The 20457-nt window shown below is 41.3% G+C and overlaps 1 long non-coding RNA gene across 1 annotated transcript in view; it reads left to right on the top strand.

Annotated features, from left to right (window-relative positions):
* LOC106038971 (uncharacterized) overlaps window positions 1-3115 on the top strand; it is a 62907-nt gene extending 59792 nt beyond the window's left edge. Inside the window, exon 5 of the long non-coding RNA XR_010833732.1 lies at window positions 1137-3115. This is a non-coding gene — a long non-coding RNA (uncharacterized lncRNA). The remainder of the gene's footprint in view (window positions 1-1136) is intronic.
* Window positions 3116-20457: the final 17342 nt, after the last annotated feature.

Genomic DNA, 20457 nt, shown 5'->3' with positions numbered 1-20457 from the left:
TGCATCTCTTTGTTATAAAAAGGACTATTGACCTGTTAACATTGCATCTAAAAAACATCTAAAAAGCATGTAGGCCACTAATAGTGACCTTACTCAGTCCCACATTTGGGTGACTGTTTCATTGCTATGAATTAATCTAGATGCCAGTTTCTTGGATAGTGTAGGCTACCAAAACTTATCTGGTTAGAGGTAAATTTTATCAGTTTGAGAGCTAAAGCTCCAGTTGGTGATAGCGTTTCTTTGCATGTGCCAGTCATTTCATGGAATCAGCTAGAGTGGAAAAGACCTTCAAAATCAAGTCCATCCATCAATCTGACCTACCAAGTCCCATCACTAAACCATGTCCCTTAGTGTCAAGTCCACATTTCTCTTAAATACCTCCAGGAGTTGTGACTCCATCACTTCGCAGGGCAACCTGTTCCAGTGCTTGACCATCTGTGAAGAAATTCCTCCTAATGTCTGATCTAAACCTCCCCTGGTGCAGCTTGAGGTCATTGTGATGATGACATTGATAAGAGAAGGAGGTTGCTTCACAGCTCTGTCTGGGGGCGTGCAAATGTGTTCTTTTCATTTGCCCCCTAATGTCTATTTTCCAATAGATCTTTTTCATTGGGTTTCTTTTGATATCTCTGACATTTAGAGGCTCTTATGAGTCCAAATGCTGTACGTGATATTTGCTCTGTTAAAATTGTTCTAAGGATTTGAAAGGGGGGAAGGGCTGGGACCTTTCCATAGAGAACTGCTAGCTATGCCCACAATGTCATTAAACACCAGTGATTCAGGGAAATCAGCTTCCCCCCACTGTATGTTGTGATATTAAAATCAGTAAAAGTCAAACAGCTGTCTTGCATTGTACCTTTTACTATTTGACCAGACTAATGTCTGTAATAAATTTCAGCTTAAAGCATGAGTCATAGTTTGAAGAACGATGAACTTTAGTAACCACTGTAATAAGCCTCACGTTTTTTTCCCCTCACAGGTGTCCATGTATAGGTTATACTTCTTTTTCCTAGGTAGCCAGGAGTATGAACCTGGGTGAGCACGTGTAGCTGCTTCAGTCCTGAAAAGACTTAAGCAAGTATTCATTTTTTAATTATGAGCTTGCTGATCTTTTATTTATTTATTTTTTTTTTTAGAGATATTGCATTTTCTTGAGTGAAGAGCATGCCTAGCTGCTATTGCAGGGAATCAACATTTTGCTGAGCTGGTGCAAGTCCAGAGCAACCTCTCAGAATGGTGGAATTCCTTCAACAGCTAGTAAAGCAGATTATATTTGATTGCTCTATCTAACCTTTCAAAGCTGGTAACACAGTTTTGTGATTCCCAGTGAATTTACAATGTTATACATGTGTCTGTGTCGAATAACTGAAAGCAGATACTCTGGATCACCATCGCGGCCAGAAAATGAGGAGTGGGTTGACCAGTGCCAAGACAAACATCTGTAGGACAAAACCAAACAAAAACAATCAAGCAACAACAACAACAAAACACTGAAATCTGTGCTTTTGGGGAGTAATTTGCTTAAACAGGTCATGTTTATCTCAGCAAAACCCTCAAGAATGCTCATCATTAATTGCAACAACATAAACGTTAATAATCAAGGACTTCAGGAAACATTTACAGAGATGACAGTGTTCTCTAACTAAATTATTAAACATTGCATTCACATATGAATCCCAATGAGCCTCTGTACTAATGTTCCTAGGAATTACTTGGCACCGATTACAGGAAAAATAATTCTTTGTGAGGAGGTGATGAGTATGATTTTGAAATCCAGACTTCTGACAGATTAGTGACTTTATTTCCTGGCATTTACTTAAGGGGAAAATGAAGCAAAGATACAGCGTCACTGAAGCTGTTTCAAGCTAGCGTAAATTGAAAGTAAGGACAGCAGGATACCACTATGATAAGTGAGGAGGATGGGCCTGAACTTAGAATGGGTGTGATGGGGGGCATCTTACCCATTCTTCTTTATATGAGCCAGGTTATGCATTGTGCAAGCGTGGTGCAAGTCTTGTAAATCCATGGAAGCTGTGAACAAGAGAAAAGAAATAATGTAGATGTCTACTAATTAATGCTTAATAATTTACCTGCTTATCTTTCAAAGAACAAGATTTTGTACATGCTTATGGTATGAGCTGCTCTTCCGGGGGCAAACAAGGGGAGAAGGAGTGCTTATGTGGTGCTGAGCTATGGGAGCAGCGAAGAGAGATGACATCTTTTGCTGGTCTCAAATACCCACGCAACGAGATGAATAGATCATTGCTCCATCCTTAATTCCTGTTTACTAGGAATCCCACTTCTTTAATGGAATTGTCGCCACACAATAAATCATTATGCAAGTCAGGTTGTTTTTCTTACGGTATGTTTCTTCACAGAAAGTGAAGAAGGAAAAAAATGCTAGTATACTTAAATTTTTTAAATGCAGTTGGAAGAAAAAACCATGATAGACCATTGTCCTTAAGTAGCACCTCATGTCTCTTATCACATGCCTCACCATCGTAGTAGGCTCAGACCCAGACTAGAGGTTCACTTACGAGTTTGTTTATGCCGGCTTTATTTTCTTACTGCTGCTATATGGCTTACAATTTTCTCATATTGCGTATCTGTGGGGATTAAAGATGAATTGCCCTTTGAAGCCTTGATCGCTAGGAGGAGGTTTTTGAAAGAGGCAGGCTTTGCACTGTATTCCTGAAGAAGCCAAGTACAACCATTTTTAAATCTCCAAATGTTTCACAACTGAAGGCTGTGACTTAAGGGATTTTCATGCTTGATCATGTTGACAACCTAATGCTTTAAAGTGTCATTGGGCAGGTGGGGATGGCTACTGATCTACTCTGCATGGCTTGCTTTGAGGTTTAGCTTGTTTGTCAGTTTTAGGCATTATGGCAGGGGGTGTTACGAGTTCAGAGGCATCTGGAGCTTGAGATCCTTTTACTCAAACTTAATCTGTGGCCTTTTTACACATTTATTCCCGCTTTGCGCTTTTCTAGCTGACATTCTTTGCCTCAGTGCACTAACCTGCTCTTTCCCAGTTGAATTGCATCCTTCTTTTTCAGACCTATCTTTCACTTCAAGATAACTTTGAATTCTATTTCTATCCTCCAACATATTGGTAATCACTCCCAGTTTGATGTACATACACAATTAATAATCTTACTTTTTCATCAGCTGGGTTCTTAAGGAAAACATCAGATTGTCCTGTTTTTAGGATAGACTGCTGTGGAACCTTGTGGTGTGTATTCCAAAGATGGATTCAAAATCAGTTCCCATAACAAAGTATACATCCTGGCTAAAAAAACTTTTGAAATTATTTTTATATTGATTTGGGGAACCTAATGTGAAGTTTCTTCATAAATTTTGTAGCATAATGTACTACCTTAAAAATTAGTTCTTATGCTTGCATGAGTGGAAACAGTTTAGTTTGGCTTGTTTCTTCTAAGAATGTAAACAGCTGTAAGATTGTTAGCAAGGCCACTTTGGCTGGTAGAGCACTGTAAGTGAAGGGAACGCTTGGGGAAGCATGCTGCTGTAAGAAAATCCCCTAATATCTGCAAGTATACATGCTGCATCCCAGATGGAAAGAAAACTAGGCTGATTTATGCTCATCTGGTCCTATAGACAGCTTGAGATAAAAATGTTCGTGGCCCTGCTTCTGTGGCATAGACCTGCCCTGAATTTGGAGTAGCTATTTTACAGAGGGATCTGTTATCTTAGCAGGGGACCCTTATGCTAATAGCTGTTCTTTACTAAGTTATAGTCGTTATGGATGTGAATAGATGAGTTTTCTCCATTTTCTTCCTGTTATGATAGGAGAACTTTTGGGATTTAATATCAGGGGCCTCATAGAGAAGCATATGTGGAAATAATCCCCTAGCAGAACTCATTCAAGGGGCCAAGAAATGCTTTAAGGAGCTGCCAGAAGTCAGGAAAATGCTACAAAAGGAAGCAGACTAGTTGTGTCCAACATGGTTGGATGTATGCGTTGTGCTTTATTCACAAGCTTTCCATTTCTTGCTGCTGCTATTTCACTTTTTAATTAAAAGATGAGATTTTGGTACAATCAGAAGTACAGTAACCTAGATGTTGGTCTGTGTTGCTTAAATAAAACTTCGTGAAGAGATGCTGGTGAAACAGACATTCTTTATTATCTTCTACATATTTCTGAACACAGTGTCAGGGTATGGAACAAACTCTGTGGATTCACCGTGGACAGCTTTCAGCCTGGAAACATACTAGTTAAAAGGGGGCTACTCTGTATTTTGTTAAATGCCCTGAAACCCCTGTTAATGAAAACTGGTATCTGCAGTGTATCTACAGGTGGTGGCCTCATGAAGAAGTGAGGTTTCATAAATCTCACCCAAGCTGGTGGGTCTTTGCAAGGAGACATGCATAGATTGAGAGGAAGAAGTGCTGTGTGCTTTAAACAAATAAGGAATCTTCTGGGCATGAGAAGTACCTACCTCAGCTCACAACCCTGTGTTGTACTCGCAGGCTGAAACATTTTGCACTTCATGGATCACTGTTCTTAATGGGCCCAGTCCTGCTGAGCAAGCATCAGTTGACTTTGTAGGTCCTCCCTCTGTGGTAAAATTGCCTGCTGTCACTAGAATCAAAAAAGAAGTTAGCTGCCAAATTCATTATGGGATAGCAAACAAGGAACAGCCTCTTAGGATTGTATGAATGAATGTCCTTTGTGGTACCCCTGTGTCTCTAACCATGTTTGTGATTAAGTGCTCTAACAGGTACGTATGTGACAGCAAGATCTTTCTAACACCTCTGGCACCAACTATGGTGAAAAAACACCTCTACAGGCCTATTGGCACCTTCCTGCATTTGAAAAATATACTCCTCTGTGCAGTTTAATACTGATACTTAGTGAAGACAGTTTTCATAGCTGTAGACCATCATGGCTATGAGGGAAGTTTAGTACTTCTAATTAAACAAAATATTGCCTTTCTCTGCAAACTTCTCTTTAGTAATGAATGAATAATGTGTTAAACCATTATAACCATTAAATATGTGGAGAAGAGGGTACACTTATTTCAGTTTGCCTTTTAAAAAAGGCTCATTAATAATTTAAAACTCTTTGCTTGAGGGTTTTTTAAATACCTAACTAAAAATTAGACTCCTAATTACATGTTAATAGTACAATCTGGCAAAGTGAGAGGGAAGAAAAGAATTGTAATCACTTACTCTCCCTGGTCTTATTTCAGCAAGTTATTTGAACACATGGTTTAAAACCTTCACCAGTCAGAGAAGAAAACGGCTACAGGCACTAATCAGTATAAAGATGGCAGCAATAGGAAAAAATGGTGTGGAAGTGTTGTCCTGTAGGGCTCACTATTAGAAATGTGTGAAGGGTGGAGGTTCCCTTTCAAGAAAGGCTTTGAATTAAGAACGAAACCAGAATTGCAGTGAAGTATCTTTAACAAAGCAAAATTAAAGACAAAAACAAACAAACAAAACCCACCAGAAATCATACTGCTCTATGTGAATACAGAAATTTTATTTCAGCAGAGTGACAATAGTTCATTTTGGAAGGTAGCAGGAGGTTCTTTGGTGCACTGGCTTATTTCCCTCAGATATCCACCACGTGAGCTTTATGGGAAAAAGGATGTCTTGTGTTCACGAGACTTCATACATTCATGAGTCCTAAATAATTGTGTGTACTGAACTGCTTAATATGTGATGGTTGGCAGATACTGGTGGAATGAATTCTTGCTCTTTAAGAAAACTTTTTGAATGCACTGTTTTTTTTTTCTGTGAAAGTGGCAGATTTTGCTGCTACCTTTCTAATGAATTCTGTATGCAGTAAGTATTGATGAAGCAGTTTACTGCTTTGACTCACTCCTGGTGACAAAATATCGCATTTTTATGCATTTCAAAACGTTTCTGTTGCTCTTTACTTGACTTAGACGAATCTGCTAATTTTTGTCCTGTATCAGCAACTTTCCTTCTGTCATTAAAGCTCAGATTTCTGCTCAGTTTTCTTCCTTACTTCCAGATGGCCAGAAGAAAGAGAAAACATGAGATCAAAGGGAGAATGTTTTAGTGGTCAGAGGTGCCTGCAGCCTATTCCACCAATTCTAGGGCCAATCTTACTTGCAAATTAAATGAACACCTTTATCAGTAGGAATGTTAGGACTAGCACAATAACAAAAGTGTTATTTTTTTTTTTTTTGGTAGTCTTCCAAAAGATACCGCCAGCTGCTAGACCTAATGCAACTTTGTGGACAGTGATACAACCTCACTAACTTGACTTTCACGGTTTTGGACCCCCATCACTTGTGATGTATTTCTAAGTGGGACCATAGACATGTATCAGACCTGTCAGTAACACACAGAAGTCTTGTATGCCAGCTGCTCCCTGTGCTACAGGTGTGAACGAGCATGGCTGTGTAATGTCTCGTTGTCTCGTGCTCCCCTCAAGCAGAAAGTGTGCTGATGCTGCAGTGTGCCCTCCCCACTCTCCCGATATTCTCCGTGTTGTATCAATACAGCAGCAACTGAGAAGCAATTGTTAAGTAATTCATAGAGCTGCAAAATAACTGAACTGGATGCCAAGACTTAGTGAATACACAGCTCAGAGGATTTGTAAACAATCTAAGTGATTAATCTTGATGTCTTCTTTTAAGGTTTTTCCTGTTTAAAGTAAATAAAATGAAGAAAAAAAAAAGATCTTGAGGAAACAGACTTCTTATATCTACATTGAATTCAGCCAAGTAATTGCAGATTCTGCACTTCAAATATCTTGACTGAAGCAGAAAGTTTCTTTCTACCTCCCTCCTAGGGAGAGGACCAATGGGGAGAGTTAATGATTACCGGAAAGCAAGTTATTGCTTTCTTTCAGCTTTCTTCCCTTCCTATTGCAGTTGCTCAGACTGTGAACTGAGACTTTCTTACACACTTTCATAACAAACAAGAAGTTGAGCAGAAAGAAGTATGCTATGCTTTAATTTGATTGGGGAAATAACTGAAATCATAGTTTAGGAGGAAAAACAAACAACCTTCTCCAGGTCAAGATAGCCTTCTGGCATAGAAAGGCATTGGCCTAATTAGATATATCTGTGCTTTTATACTGGCCAGTGCTTATAAACAATGGCCTATGTCTGACAAAAAGCTGAGGCACACACTAAAAATTTGGCTTTATTTTCGTGATGACTGTAGAAGTAAACTGAAGTTGAAGGGATACAATCTTTTTTCTTGGGATTCAGAGGATCTGGGCCTTTGATTTTCACTCAAATGTTGAAGGGGTATGATTCTTTTTTTCTATGATTTCCAGAATATTAGTATTTTGTTCCTCTGCAGCTCTGAAAGTACTGTATAAAAGTAAATAAGAATAAATAGAGAAGTCTTAGAGATGGGGGTGGGTGGTGGGAAAGCAGGAGCATATAGATAAGGAATCACTTGCGCCAGGATCTTATCAAATCAGTAGCAAAGCTGAGAACTAAGCCCAGACATCCTGGTTTTCCATCTGGTTCTTGGTTTGTATTGTACCATGCTGTTTCTGGTAAAACTATTTAACTGGTCTCTGGTTTTGCCAACAGAATACATAGCTGCTTCCCGGGTGGTTGCACTCCTATAAACAACCCGTGAGAGGGAAGTCTTGCCATGAAGAATTTAAGAATGGACAAAAGCATAGGAAGAGAGCTAAGGAATGAATATAGCTTGTGTTTTAGGATTTGGAAATGTTGAGAGTTTTTATATATTTATATATATATATTTATATATTTGGGACTGCAATACACTTCTATTTGCAGCTGGAATTATGGGCTCCATAGAAGTGATATGGGGAACTGTGGGTTGAAACTGAGAACAAAGAACAGCTATAAATAGTCTGTAGACTTTCTTCAAGGTGAACGGGATTTCCTCTTTTTCATTTGCCTGCATTAGTATTGGAATTAGAGATCGTGACAAGTTATCCAGGCCTATTTTTATACAGTTGCAATTATTTAAATATCTCTGATCACCCTTTATTTTAAGAAGTATGCATGTATTTAGAATTTTATGATCCTGCCAAAAAAGTTAATTGCTTAACAGCTAGTTTTGTTGCTGGTCCTATAGATTACACAATCAAACCCAAATTCATCGCTTTGTGCTGTCTGCTTCATCCTACATCAGTTGTGCAAAGTGGTCTTGAGCCTAGTAAATCTCTGAAGAGATTGCTCCTGAAAAGAGAGGGTCTCCAGTGTCATACACCAGACTCTACGCAAATCCCGGCTGAAGAAACAGGTTGACATCATGGCAGCACGTAAGTAAGCAAGGTGTGTGCACCAGAACAGCCAGCTGGCTGCTCTTGGAGAAACCAGGCTGTAATGGGAGCCCTCCCAGTCGTGTGAAAGTATGCAGTGACAAGCTCCACGAGCCCAGCTGAGACTAACATACATATATATCATTGACATACTGAGTGGATAGATGTGGGTAAAAACAGAAACTTAATGAAAAATCAGATGAAAAAGCAGAAAAACTGACCTGTTGATAATTTAGATAAAATCTTTCTCTGTGTTTCATTCACAGAAGTTGTTAGAAAGGAGGGAGGGAGGGAGTGAATTTTGAGAAATACCAAGCTCTGCTCTCTTCTCAACCAGAGGGTGAAATTAGGCCAATTAAATATCCCACAACTTTTCTTTAAACTTAAGCCGTTACTCCAAAGTACTCTGGACTATTTAGAATTTCAGAAAAGAAGTAGGATCAGGTGAGTGTGCCACAAAGTGCAGCCTCCTCAGAGACTTGTCTTCATCTGGGGATTTCTTGGGGCACTGCTTTCTGGAGCTGTTTCATGGAGTCATTACTGCACATTGTTTTATTACCACATACCACATGCATCAGTGGAATGTCACACACGTGCTACATCAAGGCTAACAGAAACAGACCTTTATTCTTTCCTTTTATCTGCCATCTGAGACTCCAGAAGAGCTGCTCAGTAGGCATTACTTTATTTTGCAGATAAGGATGTGATCAGTCCCATAGAGTCTGATATCTAACAACAGTCTAGTTACTCTGTGGAATTCCTATTTCTTCAGGAGCTGTTTTTTCTTCAACACATTAGTGATGGGCCCTAAATAACATTAAAAATAGCTATGTCCCATTGCTGCTTCCCAGACCAAGTGTTCCCATGTGCTAGTGGTTTGTCTTTGCTTTCTGTTTGTCCCCACAGGATCTAAATGTACAACCCTCAACAGTTTTTAGGTGTAAGCAACTCTAATGTTTACTTGACTTCCCAAGTTGTTGTGGCGATAGTACAGAAAAAGAGGAACAGTATTTTAACCGTGGTCAAGGGTCTTTCTAGTGCCTCTTGTTTCTCCATCTTTATTTTGGGGACTGTTCTCCTCATCCTTTTGATCATATGAAAGGCTCTGTGTCCCTGCTTTTACCACAGCATGGTTCCCTGGAATTCGTCTATTCCAGTGGATCTGAAGCTCACAAGCCACATTCCTTGTTTTGTCTTCCCCATTCTGACAAAGGCTCTTTAAATATCTTCACACTTCCATGTTGTGGTGCCCATTTCCTTTTTCCTTATGTAAAGAAACTGGTATGTACTCTCCCCTCCCTTCTTGCCTATATTTAATTTTCTGTCTATGTTTATTTCCTCTCTGGGTTATGTCGCTGAGATGAGAACGGTCGAGACTACAGAGACATCAAACATGATTTTTGGTGAAATTATACAAATCACTAAATGCGCAGTTTATATACTACCACGTGATGCATAGAAAACCAAGTTCAATGTTCAGTCTTACTTTGCCTTGCCAGCAGAACAGACACAATCCGTCTCTGTGGTGGAATGGAAGACAATGAAAACTTCTGCTTGCATCATGGTGGTGGTTACAGCCTCATTTTCAGCAGGTTTGAGTGGGGTTTTCTTTTTTCTTCTCCCCTGAGCAAATAAATAAGGTGCTTGGAGTTTTATGAACTGAGACATCTTAGTATGCTTGGTGTAATAGAGGAGAAAATACCAAAAAAGGATGCACTGACCTCAGTTCTTACAGCAGCAAAATTTGACATCTACCATTTTCCATTTATTTCTCTCTCCTGCTTCTGAAACATAGGGTTATTTAAAAAATGAACAGAAAGGAAGTCTCCCTTGGAGGCTCCAGTGCCTTTGCTGAGAGCTAGCATAGCTTTGCTAAGAATCAGTAAGCCATGTGAAGCACCAATGCTGTCAGGTGTTAAGTATTTTATGGTGGTTTGCATACAGCATCAGGTCTCCAAACTGCTGTCATAACGTGGGAATCTTTCATCCTCTTTTAGAAACTGATATTCCAGCCCACAAGGGAACAGAGACAAAGGTTTCCCCCGTTCCCCAGCTTTCAAAAGCTGAGAGGAAAATAAGAGCACCAGAGTCGTGACTTAAAACTCCTGCAGCTGAGTGTCTGGCAATCCTGAAACAGCTTTACAGCAACAGGACCAAAGTAGACTGCATCTGAGTACAGGGATTTCCCACTCCTGCTTTCTGTAAGAGAACTTCTTGTTGAGGGTTGTGTTAAAGAGCACCTGTACACACTGTGCTTACAAGGATGGGCTCTACCCTGTCTGAAAGGGTCTAGTGAAATGCACGGTGGACTTGCAGGCAGCTGGACAGCTGGGTGGTGTGTCCTGTTTGACTTCTTGTATTACGAACAAGTCGATTTTAATCTCTACTGACTGGAGGATTCTTGAGAGAGGTCTCAGGAAATGAAAAGAGCTGTCAGTCTATTGCAGTTTGCGTAGAAAAGCTGCTGCCATTTATTGTTCTTTTTCCCAGAGAAAACATCTGCTTTCAGAACAGTCCACGACTATTAGAAAATAAGCCACTTCCAGAGCCTGGCTGCTCTGAGAACAGGCAGCAGTTTGAGGAGGGGAAAAGAGTTTACCTGCTGCCTCCTTAATACCATGCTGTCCAACTGACCGAGTCCTCTCTGTCCTTCGAATGGGATGACAGACGTCTGAAAGCCCTCCCTGAGCTCAGCACGATCAAGGTTGCCTGCAAGGGCTTACTTTGGATTGCAGGCTGTTAAACTGAAAATTACTGAGGTCTTCTCTCGTGGCTGAGCACGGAGACCGGCCTCTATTTTGCCCCAGGCAAAAGATATTAAGTCTGTGTGGAAAAGCAACTATAATCTGCTTTTCTGATATTTAGTGGTGATAATGGGCAGGGATAAGGGCTGCACTGTGCTAGACACTGTTAAATTAATCTCTGCCCTGCAGAGCTCCCATTTCGAAAGACAGCAAGACCCCAACAGGTGTTAGGATGGAGCTATAAGTACAGAAAAGATGGCATAAATTTTGCATAAATTAATATCGCAGTGATCTTAATTGGCATGGGAAGCACGGGTTAGAGCAGTGCCAGCAGGCAGCAGTCTGTCGGCATCAAAGCAGCTGTAGGCATCGTTCTGGTTCAGCTGCGGTAGGGTGCAGACATGTCAGCTGCTTTGGCAGCACATAACCACAGGAAGGAGAACAGAGGCTGCTGCCGCCCAGACTCCCTTTTCTCCTCCCTTCCTCCCCGGCTTCTTTCTCTTTCTCTCTTCCTCCTTTTGCAGATGCCATGCGCTGACACTTTTGCCTACTCGGGCAGAAAGGCTTGGGGCACTGAATCGGTCCTCTTACAGATGGAAAATTCCTGTTGGTGTGCAGCTGAGGGCGGTAACGGGGCCAGCTGCTCCACCAGGCAAGAGATTTTGAGGCCACTTCAAGCCTTTTCTACCTGCCTGTTGCACAAGGGCAGCACTCCACAAAGGCATTTTCCCAGCGGTGTCAGACCCTATAGGGATTCATGCTTTAATGAGCTAAATTATCCCTGCCCTTTAAGTTCACCAAATTGCTGGAAGTGCAGGCAGACTAACTGACTCCTTATGTCTTCTCCACATGCCTGGATTTCAGAGGGACTTTGGTGTGGCTGAGAATTTTCCACTTCTCCAGACATTTCACTCTTCCATTGCTCTTCTACACTTTATTCTGCTTGACTGCAGTCCATGTTTTCCAGGTGTTTGGTGGAGAGGATTTCAAAGGGGACATTTAAATCCTTTCTGCTTAGTTTGAGAGGGGCCTGACAAAGCAATGGGTCAGGTGTCGTTGCAACCTGAAGTCCAGAGGCTGGCATAATTTTCTGGCTATACCAAATTATTTTTGTGGACTGGCTTTCCTGAGGGACTCTAAGGAAATATTTGTTTGCATAGCACTTGAAGCAAGGGATTCTAATTCTGGTACCAAGGCTTTGTGGTAGTTAGAGGGAGGAAAATTTTCCTTCTTATGGCTAAGTGCAGGGTCCGATGTGAGGCAGGCAGATGCTGAGCCATGTAGCCAGACAGAAAAAGAAACTGAGAAAGTGTTATGGCTTGAGTAAGGGATTAAAATAAATAAATAAATTAGATTCCCTAGAAAATGTCCACTAAAGGACTGTCTTCTGCTAAAATCTAGTGTTGGGCAGGATTGTGTTTAGGAAAAAGCTGAAGTCACTGAGATGTTGGTGCTTCTCTAGCCTGTTCACTAGAGGCAGGCCAGGGCTGGGTACCATTCTGATGGGTTTGAAGCCTCCTTGTTCCAATGTGCTTTCAAAGAGCTAACACAACAAAAATCCACCTCTCTTTTCTTCAGCAAGGGAGATCCTTTTTTTTTTTTTAATAAAAAAAATAATTAACTAGAAGCTAAATTTATCAACCTGAAATTAATCTACTTAAAAAGTTCTTAGCCTGCAAGTTTTAGTAACCATTTTCTCCCTCTTCTGGCTTCACGGCCTGCATTCCTTTGCTTCTTTCAAACACTTATAAAAAGCTGTTGATGAAGGAAGTGTGAATTGGTTTGAGCCCACTGGTGCAGAAAGTAAAATTTATCCTTTTCGATTTTTCTCCTGCATTGGACAAATGGTGGAAAATTGCTTTTTGCTCATAGCAAAGACGCAGAACAACACCGGTTTAAAAAAAATATCGAAAAAGAAAGTTGTAGGAATGTGTGCTTATTGGAGGGTTTGCAAAGCTGATGGCGATTTTGCTGCTGTAATGTTTTTCCTGATTTTACTTCAAAGCTTTATACTTTTGGACTTGAAGAATACCCTTGCTCAGAAGCAGTTGAACTGAATTGACTTAGATTTGATTAATAATGTAAATGCTGTATGCATATCTATCGATTGGGAATTTTTGTGTCCTCTGATCGTCTGTCCTGTGACCATTTTTTGTGGTCTTCCTGTGCATGGTTTGTGTAAGACCTATTTATAGGTAGTCCTCCTTCCATTGCGCTTGAAACAGTAGGGAGAAGCAAGAGAGCTGAAACAATCTGAGTAGAAACATCTTGTCAATTTTCTCAGTTGTTTTCAGGGGAAATTTAAATTCCTGGTTCTTATTCAACTGCAACAGCTTTTACAAAATAAATCATCAGATCCTCGTCAAACCCAAGGACTTACCTAGTCTGGGCATACACCTGGATGATTATAAACTTACGCCATCTTATTTCAAGGTAGCAGTTCCCTTAATTTCCTCTTTTGCATTTTGGTGTTTCTTTGAGTCATTAGATATCTACTGCCTACCAGAAGGGGCTGAATCTGCTTGGTGCATTGAACACAAACACAAGTCAGAGAGAACACTCGCAGTGTTTGATACGGTTGGTCCAGCGGGTTTAGTGGAAGATGTGTGCCTGTGTAGAGTCCTGTGAAACCACCAGAGAGGCCTGAGTAGCAGGTGTGTAGAGGACACAGAGCAGAATTAAATCAGATGCTGTGCGGAAGGGTACAAATATAAAAGGCAAGCAGATCAGAGGTTCCTCTGGGGAATAGCCCTGAAGAAAAAGGGGCGCCTACTGTTTAAACTCAGCGAATTCTCGGTTCAATGATATTGTGAAAGGTGGCTGATTGCATTATAGGGTATAGATACAAAGCAATTTCTTCCAGGGCAAAAAGGTTATTTTTGCCACTTTTCAATGTATTGACGAGACTGGATAAAACTTGGTGCAAGTACTTTTTGACTCCATTTTCCGAAAAGAAATGCCAGCTGACATGGAGCTCAGACTAAAAGGAGGTCAGCTAAAAGGATAAGCTTCAAGAATATGACCCATGGAGGACTTAGTCCTCACAGTTCTCTAGGCTTTCATGAGTAAAAAAAGAAAAGATTGACATCAATAAGAGATGAAGAAAGAGGAAAACCATGTATGTTACTAATTGGCATGCATGTTGTCAGCTTCAATATAGAAACAATAGGAAGAATTGGTGGAGTCCTTTCAGGGTAGAGGTGAGCTATGCTTTTAGGTGAAAAGTGTTTGTTTTGCCATATGTATGAAGATATAAAACACCTAGCCTGGATATAGTGAAAACACCATTTCTTAGGTGCATCAATTAGACGTGTTTGGAAAATAAAGCATGCACTTTCAGTTTGATCCCTTTAAACTTAAATACTGCTATAAAAGCATAGTAGTGGAGAGAAGAGGTACATTGGAAAAGGTGAGTCATCCATAATAATTTTAAAATTATTAAATTTTAAATTTTAAATTTTAAAATTATTAAAAACTACAGGCTGGGAGATGAGTGGTTGGAAAGCTGCCTGGCGGAGAAGGACCTGGGAGTACTGGTTGATAGGCAGCTGAATATGAGCCAGCAGTGTGCTCAGGTGGCCAAGAAGGCCAACAGCATCCTGGCCTGTATAAGAAGCAGTGTGGCCAGCAGGGCTAGGGAGGTGATTGTCCCCCTGTACTCGGCTCTGGTGAGGCCGCACCTCGAGTACTGTGTTCAGTTTTGGGCCCCTCACTACAAGAAGGACATGGAGGTGCTCGAGAGAGTCCAGAGAAGGGCAACGAAGCTGGTGAGGGGTCTGGAGAACAAGTCTTATGAGGAGCGGCTGAGGGAGCTGCGATTGTTCAGCCTGGAGAAGAGGAGGCTCAGGGGTGACCTCATCGCTCTCTATAGGTACCTTAAAGGAGGCTGTAGAGAGGTGGGGGTTGGTCTGTTCTCCCACGTGCCTGGTGACAGGACAAAGAGGAATGGGCTAAAGTTGTGCCAGGGGAGGTTTAGGTTGGATGTTAGGAAGAACTTCTTTACCGAAAGGGCTGTTAGGCATTGGAATGGGCTGCCCAGGGCAGTGGTTGAGTCACCATCCCTGGAGGTCTTTAAAAGACGTTTAGATGTAGCCCTTAGTGATATGGTTTAGTGTAGGACTTGTTAGTGTTAGGGCTGAGGTTGGACTAGGTGATCTTGGAGGTCTCTTCCAACCTAGACGATTCTGTGATTCTGTGATTCTGTAAAAGAATTCTAAGAAATAAACAAGAACTGGGTCTAATATATTTCTTTGTTCTGAGGAAAAATAAACTTATTTAGTTTTCACTACCATTTTCACCTTTGCATGAACTATTACACCACCCAAAATTCATTAGAAGCTACAGTAGCATTCTCTTGGGGCTCCGACAGCTGTCTTAGGAAAAAAAAGGATGTAACCATATTACTTTATGACTCCCTCTTGTGTGACCCCCCTCTGTGAAATCAAAGTAAAGCTGTATGTTTATATGTGCATACTAAATATGAGTAGGTGTCTGATGCAGACTTGTGGATCTTTTTCTGCCCAGCTGTGAGCATGAGAAGAGGAACAGTGCTATGGGCAGATTTTACATGCAAATCTCAGTTCCACAACTCAGTCCATGTCTGTTACAGCTGACCTCTACTTTTTAGGAAGCTCTGGACTGAAACCAGAGATGGAAATGAACTGAACACTCACATCTAAAAACTCAAAGGTCCGCACTTTGCCCTGCATTTTACTCCGTGAATTTTGTGGTCTTGAAGGGTTGTTGGATCTGTATTTATAAAAGGCAGAACTTTTTTGGGGAATGTTCAGGATCAGAACTATTCTCCTGACCAAAATTAGCTGAAGTTATCAGTGTCTGATTTTCTTTCATGGAAAGAGAGACTGGCTATGCATTTAAAACTGCTGTCCATATTCATCATCTCTATTCTAATGGGGTAATTGAGTAGCAGGCATATTGGAAGCTGATCTTTAATGACCAGTTGATAAAGTTCACCATGCATCTCTACAGCATAAGGATGCAAAACCCCTGCGCATTGCCTTGGAAGGCAGGAGCTCAGTCTGGTGGAGCACAGAGCCTTGGAAAGTTATACTGCACTGTTCAGAATGAAGGCAAATGGAGTGTATGTGGTCTGTGAGTGTAATTGGGAGTGTTTGAGTATCATTATTTGTAAGATCTCACCTAGGTAATATGTCCATCCCCAAACTCCTGAGAGATTTTACAGTACCATCCTTTGTATCTCCTTGTGGCTGCTGTAAGCAGCATTGTCACCTAGAGTTACTTAGTGTAAGAGGCATCTAGAGATGAATTTTTTAAGCCTGTTTTAATGTTATTTTTCAAATCAGCTGGTCTTGTTTCATGTTTTCAAAACACTCAGTATCTGTAGATAATTAACTCACTGTAAAAAGACAGTTGTTATGGAACAGCTGCAAGGCACGTTCCTCCCTCAGGCTAGGTCTTACACGGGGTCTGACAAAGTCACATCAGGCTATCATATAATTTTTTTTTAATGTACAGAATATGTTGCCTCAGGGTCACGTTATTGCTAGGAAGTCTGAGGTGATTTATGTCATGCCTGCACATCTTCCACCCACAGAGGTGCTGTGGACACACTGCGATGCTATGATCAATGATAAGGAGGAGGCGGTCCTCTCATAAGGCAGCATGTCGCTCAGGCTTCCTGCTTTGAGTGATGAATTACAGGGACACAGAAGAACAGAGGCTTCTCTGCACAAAGTTTGTGGAGGTTTTCCCTTCAAAGCCATCTCCTGAAATGTCAAACACTAAAACTTGCCTTAATGACAGGAGCGCGGGCAATTCTCCAGAAGCCTAGAGGTCTCAGACAGTAGGCACAGGTGTTATCTTTGAACGGGAGGTACAAAGAACAAAAACCACAAGGTGGAACAAGTGGAATGGAGCACAGCCTGAAGGAGCTTTGAAAGCATCACTGTCAAGAACAGGACTCTAGGCTCAGTGACTCAGTCCGATGACTTGTGTCTTGCTTATGGGATACAATGTGATCCCAGGGCACTAAGTGTTGCTGACAGGTACTGCCCTGGAGAGCCCTTTCCTTGTGTATTTCAGCTTTAAGATCTGACAACCGCCTGGTTGTCCTGACAAAAACCCTGCTGAATCAGGAAAGCCTTACTGGCCACATAATAAGACTGTTAGTCAAGGACAGGACTGCAGAGAGAAGGGTTTGGATGCCTTGGGAGCAACAGAGAACTTTTATCTAAGCTTGTATTGGAACTCAGTTTGCATGAAGTAATGAGGATGGACGTGAAGCTGAGCTGTCCTGAGTTCACATCCAATCATTAAATTTATCAGAAGCATTATTTCCCTTCCTTCTTATTTTTTAGTTCATCTTTTACTGAAAGTTTTGTTTCCCCTGTACCCCCACCCCCCCAATAAAATAATAATAATAAAAAAGTCCTCAGAGATGGCAGAAGACTAGCTTACTCATTCTCATTTTTCAGTCTTTGGATGGATTGTGAAAGAACAAAACCAGACAATTAGATATTGATAGTATCTTCCTGGAACATCCCGAGGGGTTAACAAACAACTGCTGTGGTCTGATCGGAGATTCCTAATAAATGCAAGGACTTCCTGATAGCTTTCCTTGGAAGGGAGAACATGGGGAGGAAGTGGCTTGTGAATGTCTCGAATCACATTACAGGCCATTAGAAAATAACCTGAAGTAGCCTCTCCTGATTGGTATTTTAAGGGTTTTGTCTCCCTTGACTGTAGCAGGACTCATTCAGTTGGCCAGTTACGACAGGAAGGATATATAGCAGACTTTGGGTAATAAGTGTTTAATGTTAGCATCTGCATTTTCTCAGCATCACTCAGACACTAGATCTGTAGAAGAGATACCAACTCTACAGGGATCTAGAGCCATAATGCCCCAAGAAGTTTGTTTGTTTGTTTGTGTTGTGGCTTTTGTTTGTTTTTCAGTTTTGACGAGCACACACACAACACTCAAAACCCAGAACATCTTTATTGCAAAGTTTTTGCAAGTAAAGAGGGGAAGGAAAATAGCCAGAAAATAATTTTAGCATTGGCAAAACCCAGCAGATAGGTACGTTATTCCTATTATGTTCTTCTGGCAGACTTTCATGATAATCATTCTCAGTGTACAGACGATAGCAGGGTCACCGTGTGGCCGTGTTTCTGTGGAGTAATGGTGCCAGTGATGTATTGGCTTCAAACCCGCTTTATTAAATTTCTTCTCCTGAGTCAGATCCTCAGATGGTGAAAATAATTGCATCCTTGGCAGAACATCTGCCCCTTGTTATAATTTTAAAGTTAGAAAATCAAAACTAGTTGGATGCAGCTATGTGTATTCCTTCATATAAATAACCGAGTTGTATTCCCTTCTATTTCCACATCACTCCTTCAGCCAACTGATATGTTGCTTGACAATTTCCAGTCACGCATCCGATGCGTGGATCTGGCAGATGAAGGGCAGAGCTGAAGGTAACGGCAGGTTTCTCATGCACGCTGGTGGCACAGGATGTTGAGTCAGTGAGCAATGGGGCAAGAAGTCAGGCCCAGAGCCCAGGTTACTTCGTCCTCCCTCCCTGCTGCTCCCCTCAGAAGACTGCTTGTTACCAAGGGCCCAGATCCCAGATGGAAACATGTATTGTAGTAGAATCAAACCTTGCAGACGGATTTTCAAATAGGCCAGGGCGCATGACCCAGGCTGTTGTTTAGCTGTGCCTCAGCGTGATCAAAAAGATGAGTGGGAGGGGATGCAGCTAACGTGCTGGGTGACCTTCACTGCATGGCTTTATGTCTTTGCGTCTCTATTTCCAGTAACATGAAATGAAGGTTACTACATGCATCTCTAAAACTGCTGCTTGAGTTTCTGGATGTGATCCATTACTTAAATGTAGGTAACTCTGAATGTTGCTGACTTTCTGAGATGGTCTGTCAGGTTTACATCATGCATCTAGTCGAAGGAAAAGGAGTTTACCCTGTTCTGATGGAAAGTAAGAAACTCCATTCAAGATTGATAGAACATTTAAATCCTTTACTTTTAGATCTGATTGAACATTTATTTTTAAAGGAGCACTTTAAACAAATGGTCTTTTGCAGTTTTGTGTATAATGGAATACAATGCGTTTATTCGTACCACTGAGAGTGGAAAATAAGTGTAAGATGTATCTCAGCTTTTTCAGTGTAACGTGAGACTCAAAATGACTGGACCAAGGATGATTAAGTCTTTCTTGCCTCTCACCCACTGCCCCCAAATACGTTTTGGTTAAATTGACAGAGTTGTTCTTATGCTTTTAGTCATGTGAAGCATGTCACAAGTGTGGATAGCCCTGTAGGAAGGGCAAAAAACTTGGTCAGTGATACAGTACAAGTACAGCTTCCAAACTCAAGCATCCCATGGTTTATTTCACTTTTCAAGTTCCGTTCACCATTTTGAAAGCAGATAGCAGATTCTGGAAGCCAGCAGAAAAATGGACAGGGCCATGGAGAAGGATTGTAAAAAATGAAGCTCAAGACTGTGAAAGCCCAGATGTCTTGAATAGTTTGATGACTTTGAAAATCATTGGAAATCTGTGCCTTTTTAGGTGTCTGGCTTAGTGGAGCAGGATATATTCAATAACTCTGTGGCACTTCTAGGGTATGGCCTGTGGTATATTTTGAAGATGAAATACTGCCTGCAGTTCCTCCCGTCTTTAAGCTTTTGTTTAATTCTGCACGAAGTATCATACACTTGCAGGAACCCTGCTTCTGAGTCTGAACCCTGTTGTACCTTGTGCTGCAGTTTTCAGAAAAACTGTGCCGTCTGTCTAAAAATGCTTGTAATCTAAATAACTATGCTAGGAGGATTTTCATTTTCTGTAATAGTTGACATTTGCACAGAGAAGATACAAAATGATACTAGATTACAAGTAGTTAGCAAATTCCAACCATTTTTCAGCGAGAGTTTTCCCCTGCTTCATGTAGATAATAAGGGAACATGTGGGGTAGTGAAGGAGCAATGTTTCAAGTTTGTAATGTAGGGTGAGATTTCAGATTTGCAGCATGCTTACAGCACAAGAAATGAGAAATCGAGGATATGATCAGTCCGTGTTATTCTGTTATTTGCTTACTTAGTGCCATCACAGCTTAACTGCTACGGGCTGTGATTTTTGTCAGCTGTTAGACTGAATTTAACTTCATCTGTTTTGGATGAGAGGTCACCCTGGGAAACTTAGAGCAAAGACAGTGATGAGCCCCTCAGCAGGGAATGTTCTCCTCTTCCGGGACTTAGCCAGCTCGGTGACGCTAGTGGCAAAAATGCTGTTTGACACAAGTCGCTGGATCCAGCTTGGCCAATGAGCTGTGTGTGACCTGCAGAGCTCTGACTGCTCAGGCTCAGGAGGGCATCAGGGCTTCTTGCAGCTGTGCCACTGCTATTCCCAAAGGCCTGCGGGCTAGCGGGGAGACAGCACGGGGCAGCCAAATCCCATTTCCCACAGGACT

The sequence above is a fragment of the Anser cygnoides genome, chromosome 1 (assembly GCF_040182565.1).
Source record: "Anser cygnoides isolate HZ-2024a breed goose chromosome 1, Taihu_goose_T2T_genome, whole genome shotgun sequence".
Classification (NCBI taxonomy): Eukaryota; Metazoa; Chordata; class Aves; order Anseriformes; family Anatidae; genus Anser; species Anser cygnoides.
Note: the sequence above shows the minus strand (reverse complement) of the source record. Positions and strands in the feature narration are given on the sequence as shown.